This window comes from Tupaia chinensis, unplaced genomic scaffold (genome assembly GCF_000334495.1).
Source record: "Tupaia chinensis unplaced genomic scaffold, TupChi_1.0 Scaffold000578_2, whole genome shotgun sequence".
Classification (NCBI taxonomy): Eukaryota; Metazoa; Chordata; class Mammalia; order Scandentia; family Tupaiidae; genus Tupaia; species Tupaia belangeri.
Genome location: NW_006160094.1, coordinates 6,234,081 through 6,243,265, shown reverse-complemented (window position 1 = coordinate 6,243,265; position 9,185 = coordinate 6,234,081). Strand labels below are relative to the sequence as shown.

Genomic DNA, 9,185 nt, shown 5'->3' with positions numbered 1-9,185 from the left:
ACTATGAAAATGAGATTTTCTTATTCTAGTTCAGAATGGATCATAAAGCAGTGGAGATGATGCACAACATCAACACACTTGGTCCAGCTCCAGGAACTGCTGATGAACGTACAGTGCAGTGGGGGTTCAAGAAATTCTGCAAAGGAGACGAGAAACTCGAAGATGCAGAGTGTAGTGGTGGCCATGGAAAATTAACGATGACTAACTGAGAGCAATTGTCAAAGCCAACTACACAAAAAGTTGCTGAAGAACTCAACATGAACCGTTCTATAGTCATTTGGCATTTGAAACAAATCAGAAAGGTTGAAAAAGCTCGACAAATGGGTGTCCCATTAGCTGACCAAAAAAAAAAATCATTGTGTTGAAGTGTTGTCTTCTCTTATTCTACACACCAGCAATGGACCATCTCTTGACTGACTGACATACCACAAAAAGTGGGTTTTACATGACCAGTGATGACTGGTTCAGTGTATAAACCAAGAAGAAGCTCCAAAGCTCTTCCCAAAGCCAAACTTGCACCAAAAAAATGGTCACGGTAACCGTTTGGAAGAGTCTGATCCACTACAGCTTTCTGAATTCTCATAAAGCCTTTACATCTGAGAAGCATGCTCAGTTAATTGAGGAGATGCACAGAAACCTGCGGCACTTGGCCAGCACTGACCAGCAGAAAGAGCCTAAGTTCTCTCCACAGCACCTGACCGCGTGTTGCACAACCAGTGCTTCAAAGGTTGGACGAATCCGGCTACGAAGTTTTATTTCATCTGCTGTATTCACCTCACCTCTTGCCAACAGAATACCACTTCTTCAAATATCTCGACAACTTTTTGCAGGAAAAACACTTCCACAACCAGCAGGATGCAGAAGATACTTTCCAAGCATGGCCAACTGTGTGATTTGAGTCCCAGACCCGATGACTTGAAAATCACACTGGGTGCTCTTGCATGCCCAAAATCCCAGGAGGAGAGCAAAGGAGAGGGGATTGAAGCTTGTCCATCCCCCCTAGGAGGTGATTTCCCACTTTCCGTCTCTGTCTGTCTCGGTGAGTGCATGCTTCCTGTAGCAAAAATCTAAATGAATATCACCCAGGAGTTTTGATAGAGTTTAGAATCATCAGGTATAGACTGGATTGTAGAGAGGTGGTAGATAGCCCCTGAAGTTGCTCTCAGAGAACAGGTTAGGACTCTAAGACTGACTGCCTCACTGGGGTAGACATTGTCAAGTTTGTACCATGTTAGCTATCATGCAGGTAATAGGAGAAATAGTTCTCAAAAGTCTACCAATTACTCTGGTTTACTTGCTATGAGATCTAAAAATAAGAAGCACAACATTTACTCTTTCTGAAGTCTTTCAATCCTCACTGAAAACAATCTCCACTTCCTAGCTCACCAGATAACCCTTTCCAACATCATTTCTAAATAAAAGGTAAAGTATGACCTTCTATTATGCCAACTATCTGTTGGCATAATTTTTTTTAAAGAAGAGCTCATATTCCTGATCACAGCAGGCTCATGGGATGAGAAAGCAGAGATGAAGGGTAAAAGCCAGTGTATGCCTGTCTGCATACCTTGCATTTGGCATGATATAATTGTAGGAAGGCCTTCCAAGTTATTCACTGGTAATAAAAACTTTTTAAAAAGTTTATTAACTTATTCCTTCCATGAGAGAGAGAGAGAGAGAGAGAGTAGAGAGAGAGAGAGAGAGAAAGAGAGAGAGAGAAAGAAGAAGAAGAAGAAGAAGAAGGAGAAAAAGAGACAGGGATACCCCACAGAGTCCTCATGGCATGATCTGTTCCCAGCCTCCGCCGGTCCCATCACGTGCACATGTACCCAGTGTGCCCAGGGAAGGAGATTCCAGGAGATAAACCAGAACCTTTCCTGGGTGGGTCCAGGTGTGCCATGGCCACTCCACCTCCAGGGCCTTAAACACAAATAGACTAAGTTTTTTGCTTGTCAAGATAGGCTGGTCCTCCTGGTGGGGATTTTGGTGGGTGATAGGAAATCTGAAAAATAGAGGTTCTACAGAGGGTCTGTATAGAAATCTTTTAAATGAAGAATATGTGTCACTGGATGGGAGAATTGGGAGATAAACTGAATCCTGATAGCATTTAGAACAGCTCATCACACAAAAAAGATCATCTCTGTGGCAATTCATGCAGGGCTATACTGTAAATTTTGTTTCTACAGTTTTTTTTTTTTCTTTCTTATTTGTGGTGGTGGTTGTTATGTTCTACTTTATATGATTCAAAAGAGAGATACTGAGTGCCCAAGCTGGGACACTCAATGGTGGGAAAAATCCTTGGTGACATTTCAAAACTTCCCCAGAATTTAATCTGTCATTGTTTTGCTTGGGATTCTTGAAAACTCCATTGTTTTCTGGTGTATTTGCCCTCTAATTTTTAAATATGGTCCATTCAGAAGTTAGTAACAAAGAGGGTTTCAGTGTAGCAGACAATAGCATTTATAGTCAGAACTTCTCTCTCTCTATCCACTAATACATGATCACAGAATTGCCACACAGGGACATTTCCAATTCTTAACAACAAAGGATCAAAACACAGATCACTCACTCAAGGGGGTCTTAGGGAAAAGAAAGGTGGAGGAAGTGGGGGGAGGCTAGCAACTCTGACATCAAAAGATCAGATTTTCCTGCAAACTCTACTTTTACACCTAGCTTTTAAATTCTTTTAAAATGTTTGTATTTTATGTGTCACTGGCTGGGAGAATTGGGAGATAAACTGAATCCTGATAGCATTTAGAACAGCTCATCACACAAAAAAGATCATCTCTGTGGCAATTCATGCAGGGCTATACTGTAAATTTTGTTTCTACAGTTTTTTTTTTTTCTTTCTTATTTGTGGTGGTGGTTGTTATGTTCTACTTTATATGATTCAAAAGAGAGTTACTGAGTGCCCAAGCTGGGACACTCAATGGTGGGAAAAATCCTTGGTGACATTTCAAAACTTCCCCAGAATTTAATCTGTCATTGTTTTGCTTGGGATTCTTGAAAACTCCATTGTTTTCTGGTGTATTTGCCCTCTAATTTTTAAATATGGTCCATTCAGAAGTTAGTAACAAAGAGGGTTTCAGTGTAGCAGACAATAGCATTTATAGTCAGAACTTCTCTCTCTCTATCCACTAATACATGATCACAGAATTGCCACACAGGGACATTTCCAATTCTTAACAACAAAGGATCAAAACACAGATCACTCACTCAAGGGGGTCTTAGGGAAAAGAAAGGTGGAGGAAGTGGGGGGAGGCTAGCAACTCTGACATCAAAAGATCAGATTTTCCTGCAAACTCTACTTTTACACCTAGCTTTTAAATTCTTTTAAAATGTTTGTATTTCTTGTCTGATGATCACTTGATAAGATCACACAGATTAAATAACACTTCTCCTTTTTCAGGCATAATAAAATTCAACGAAAGCAATATTCAAAACAGAGAAGATGAATACACAATGGATAATTATGCACACTGCGTTTGGTCTCCTAGCACAGAGAGCCTAATGAGACCTTAAGGGACAGTGAATCTCTTAATCATTTGCACTGTTCGGCCCATGGGCCTCATCAGCTTCTCCACTCTGTAGGTCCCTGCATTGCATTCAGCTGTTTGTTTCCCCTGGTGCAAATTCCCCACACTTACCTATCTCTCTTGAAGAGTTTCCAACATTAATGAGATAATAGCAGCAATTAAATTTTTTTGTTAAATGCAAATGATTTTTAATTATTCTTCTAAAATGTGTACACACGTATGCAGAGAACCCTCATTGAAAAATTTTAATTTGAAATGTTTGCTATTGCAATGAAATAAAGGTTGTTTCAACAAGAATCAGCAGTGGACTGTATTAGTTCATTATGAACACACACTCAATTTACTGGAGTTACTTACTATTGGTTCAAATTAAAGGACTTATTCTAGCTGTAACTCCAGAGTCATTGGCTCTATTTTTTGAGGTCATTTCAATTAATAAAATAAAAAAAGTTTAACAATGCCAAATCACAAGTACTTCTTTTTTGCATCTGAAATTAAACCTGTTCCACTGTGCTTTCCCCAGTCTTCCTTAAAAATGATGAAGTGTGTTCGGCTTTCACTGTCTTAAATGTGATTTTTTTTCAGGCAATTTATTTGAGTTGAGGGGATTTAAATGAGTCCCTGAAACTAGGTTTGCAAAAGAAAACATATTTAAGTAAAAACTCCATGATGACAACCGAGACCCACAGGAGAGGGTGTAGAATAAAGAATTCAAAGAATTCATTATCTGAATAAAAACTGCTGCCTATACATAAAGATAGAATTTTAGAGGTTGAAAACGTTTCTTATATATTTATTGATTACCTTACATGACTGCCTGAATACTGATACTGGTATTACAAAGTCATGTTAGCTAATTAAGTTAGCACAACGGTTCTTAACCAACCATGAAGTAGTCATTTAAACCATCTTGACGCTTTTCTTTTCTTATCTTTTCTTCTTTTCTTCCCTGCGTCCATGCTGCATTCCACATAGAGGGGCAGGACAGGAGACCGCAGTGACCCCTGTGTTGTGCAGTGCCTTCCTCAGTTGTAAGGCAGGGGTACGCAGAAGGCTGGAAGCAGAGAGCTGCTGAAAGGCACTCTTCCCAAGACACTCTGGGCCTTGACCACACGTGCTGGGATGTCCTCTGATGCTGGAGGCCAAGACAGCAGGCAAGGGAGGAAGCTGGGCACAGAGACATGAGGCTGGACTGAAGAGCAGAGAGAATTCACAAAGCAGCCCCAACCCCAACGCCCATCACGGGACCAGTTGTAAAGGAACGTTTTCCCAAGGTTCGAAAAGCCAATGAACAGGCTGTAAGGCATGAAGTCATCACTGGAGACTTACGGGTATTCAGAGCCCCTGCTCTCGAAGCACTGTATGTGACTAATGACCAAAATATACATAAAACTGCAAGAAGCACAGGCCTCGTTTCATATTAGATTACTTCTGCCCACTAATTTCGGAGAGTTGATCAAAAGAAAGGCTTGCCCTTTCCTGACTGTAAATATTTATTTGCTTTCATTGTTTCCTTACAATGTTTAGCATTTTAAAAAGAAGAAGAAAAAGAAAAAGCAAAAATGAGTCATGCATAAAACAAGAGAGCATGACTTGTGTTCAAGAGGAAAGAGAGCCGATAGAAGCAGCTCACAGGAATTTAAAAATTACTGTGATATGGCCAGCTGGGTCTCTAGTCCCGGCCCGGTCAGCTTCACCTGGGCTCAGGTGCGCCTGCCCAGGATCTCGATGGGATGAAGAGCTAGAGGAACAGGAAGTGCAGTATGATCTTGCTCTGCTGACGGTGCTCTCTCTCTCTCCCTCTCTCTCCCTCTCCCTCTCTCTCTCTGTCCCTCTTCTGTCTCTCTCTTTTGTACATGCACACATGCTCTTTATCATGAATAAAAGTAAATAAATTTTAAAAACTATTACTATTACTAATTTGTTAATAAAGCCAAAATGATTAGTGTATTAACAGAAAAATTATTCGAACAGAGAAATAGATGAAATAGATAATCTTTAAAAAATATAACTTATCAGAACGGGCATAAATGAAATATGAACGCTAAAAAGAACACATTCTGTATTGTAGGGCTTGTACTGAACGTGTTTTCTTGAACCGCTGACATTCCTAGCCTTTACTCTCTCACCACTCAATGCTGAAAATGGCTAATTATTATTATTAGGAAATAATAGGCAAAGCAAATATTTCTTTTGAGCCAAATTCAAATATCAAAACCCACATTGTACACTAAACTGAAGCACACTTTATGATGTCATTTGAAGGTATATTTCTGGGATTGTTGTTACTCAACTATCTATATTTTCTTAACTTTTATCAAGTTCTTCTTGGGAAATTGCCTAAGTCATGAAAGGGATGAATGTGACAGATCACAATGAAATGCAGAAAAAAATGCTTACAGGTTATTCAAGAAACAGCTGAAGTACATGAAGAGAGTAAGGAATTATCATTTTCCTTTATCTAGAATCAGAAGTTGGGAAAACCATATGAGAATTATCATTTTCCTTTATCTAGAATCAGAAGTTAGGAAAACCATATGAGAAACTTATTTCAGTTTCCTAGAATTCACATGTGGGGGGCTAGCCGGTGGTGCGGTGGTCAAGGTGCTGAACTCCCACGTGGCCCTCCACTGTCTGAGTCATGCTGGAGCCTGTGCGTATCTGCCCAAGTCCCAGAAAGGGGATGGAAGAGAAGGAATTGTGCCATGGCCACCCCTCCTGGGAGGCAATCTCTCACTTTCCTTCTCATGGTCCATGCACTCCAGCAAGTGCATGTGCCCTGTGGCAAAAACCTTTAAAACAAAATGAAGAAGATTTTGGGAACCAGCAGTTAGCGTAATGGCTATGTCGCTGGACTCCCACGTAGTCGACTGTGGTTCGCATCCCGGACCCGGTGGCTTAAAACTTACACCAGACACGTGTGTGTGTGTGTGTGCGTGCCCAAGATACCGAGAGGAGAACGAAGGAGAAGGGATTGCGGCATGACCATCCCCTCTGGGGGGTGATTTCTCGCTTTCTGTCTCTATGTCTCTCTCTGTCTGTCTGGCGAGCACACGCGCCCTATAGCAAAAAAAAAAAAAAAAAAAAAGCTCTCCAAAAAATGAAGATTTTATAAAACAAGTCCCTTTGCGGTTCTAGGTTTTATGGTTGCAGGGATTTAAATAAAAGATAATCAAGATCCTCCTAGTAGATGCTGAGATAGCATAGACTGACAGTCACAACTTTTCAAAACCCCTTGGAATATTCCCTTGAAAAACCAATGATGAGATAATGCCAAGTTGAAATTACCATCATATTGATATGATTTACAAAATGTGAATCAATCCTCTATTGACCTGATTTGCTTCTCTATAGAGGAAACAGCCTAAAAAGGAAATACCGTACACAGGCGGGACGAATGAAGCCTTTACACTCAGAATGGTTGCTGTAGTCACCGCCAAGTACGGTCTGTTACTGGGAAATGTACTTGAACTAGGTTTCCCAAATATAATACAGAAAAGTAATAGCCACTTCATGATACTGTTAAGATTAATGACAACAATCTTTAGTGAAAAGCTTAGGATAATAGATGCTTGTGAATAAATACTATGACAGCCGGACAACGCTCCATTAAAGGTAGGATAGTTTGGAAAACGTTTCATAATAGTAGTGGGACAGATAGATTGTTAATACAGTCTTACTATTCATGCAAAGATAAGCCACTTTACTGAGAAAGTAAAATTACAGGTGCGGGTGACTGTGTAGGGCTGCAGGAGAAGATGGTTTCCACAGAAGCTAATGTCCTCATAATTTTCGCTTGTTGGAAGAATTTAAAGAAGGACAGAAAGGAGTAGGCGGTGGTATAGTTAGCTGAGGCTTTGAAGATGATGAAGATAAGGCACTTCCAAGGTGGATGGGCCCTGATTATTGGGCCGCCAAGGACAAATGGAAACAGAATATATAGCCTAAAAGTAGAATGTGGACCTGAATACCCAGACGCTCCTCCATCAGTCAGATTTGTAACAAAAATTAATATGAATGGAATAAATAATTCCACTGGGGTGGTGGATGCATGGAGCAAACCAGTGTTAGCAAAATGACAAAACTCTCACAGCATTGAAGTCGTTCTTCAAGAGCTCCGATGTCTAATGATGTCAAAAGAAAATATGAAGCTTCCACAGCCACCAGAAGGACAAACATACAATTAATTTTAGAGGCTCTCAAATTTGTCCTTAAATCAACAACCTTCTACTCATATAAATGTCTTGATTAAATATCACAATGCAAATACTCACAGATTAAGTAAAAGAATTCCAGCTAGTAAACATGACTGGACATTGGTAAGAATATATTTAATATATGTACACCCATTATGTTTTCAGGTACCAAGAGGGAAAATGCAGTACAATTTTTTGTCCTGTTAAGGCACTGTCATTTAAACAGAAGCCTGGAGTACTCAAAATAGAATTAGAGTTTCAAGATGAAAGCATGGCGGGAAGTGTCAGATGGCAGTGGTGGTGTAAGCTTGTATGTTTCTGAAAAGTAAGAAATCTCAAGAAGGAAAAACACAAATGGCATGCTTTATCCATCTCGCTTAGTGAAAGAGCTGCAGTGGAAATTGTTTAAGCTAACAGGAACAAAGACTATTGCCATAAATTGTGTTAATTTTTGACTCAGTGTAGGTGCTGACTACTAACAGTATCAAAAATATGTTCGAGATTGTTTTTGATACCTGTATGTATAATAACAAATGTTGGAAAGGTGTATTGATAAATTTCTGTGAAAAGCTGTTCCTGTGTGCTACGTGTAACAGACATGGTAAATATTCGTTACAGTTTTGTTTCTCAAACCATGCATTTAAGTTGAAGTGGAGTCAACAAAAAGGAACTACGTGTATGGATATGTGATTTTGAGATTAAAATTGGTCTTAAAATGCAAATAAAATGTGGAGTATGTCCAAAAAAAGATTAAATTATAGGATATAAAATCTAGTTACTTCAATTCAGGGAATTGAATTGAAGAAGATACCAAGTAACTAGCTAGATTTGAATTTATATTCTGATTTCAGTGACTCCAAAATACAACCCCTTCCTTTTTTTTTTTTTTAACACTTAAATTGAGTTAGTTACTAAGGGATTCAACTGTAACTTTTTTCCTGATCTGTTACATAACTCTGAAGGATTATATTTGGAAGTGTATCTGTAGAGTTTGAAGTCTTAAATTCTAGTTGTGTTCAACTGACTGAATTTGAAACATTTGCTTCCACAACTATTCCTTTTACTCCCATCTCTCTTTCAGTCTACAGAAAGAATGTCCTGTATTCTTGTTGTTTCTTTCCCCTTCCCCTCCTCCTCATAAACCCGTGTATGAAAGCTTCATTTCTGCTTGTCATACAGTTCCCTAACGTGTTTTCTCCTCTCCTTCTCCCATAGCAAGAATTCAGCTCAAGAAATAAGGAAATGAATGGCTTCCATTCATTGAATTTAAATATGTGAGTAGGAGTACTCTCAAATAGCTAAAGCATCTTAGATTAAAAAATGAATTCTTATCCTAGATAAGACAATTTTTGGCATGATTTTTCCAATGAATAATAAAATAATTAGAGCTCATGATCTGAGCTCTAAATATCACAATGCAAATACACGTTAAGTAAAAGAATTTTTTTTTTTTTTC

At 39.1% G+C, this 9,185-nt stretch overlaps 1 pseudogene; it reads left to right on the top strand.

Annotated features, from left to right (window-relative positions):
* The first annotated feature begins 1,228 nt into the window (after window positions 1-1,228).
* LOC102488735 (ubiquitin-conjugating enzyme E2 variant 2 pseudogene) lies at window positions 1,229-7,720 on the top strand (annotated as a pseudogene).
* The last annotated feature ends 1,465 nt before the right edge of the window (window positions 7,721-9,185 follow it).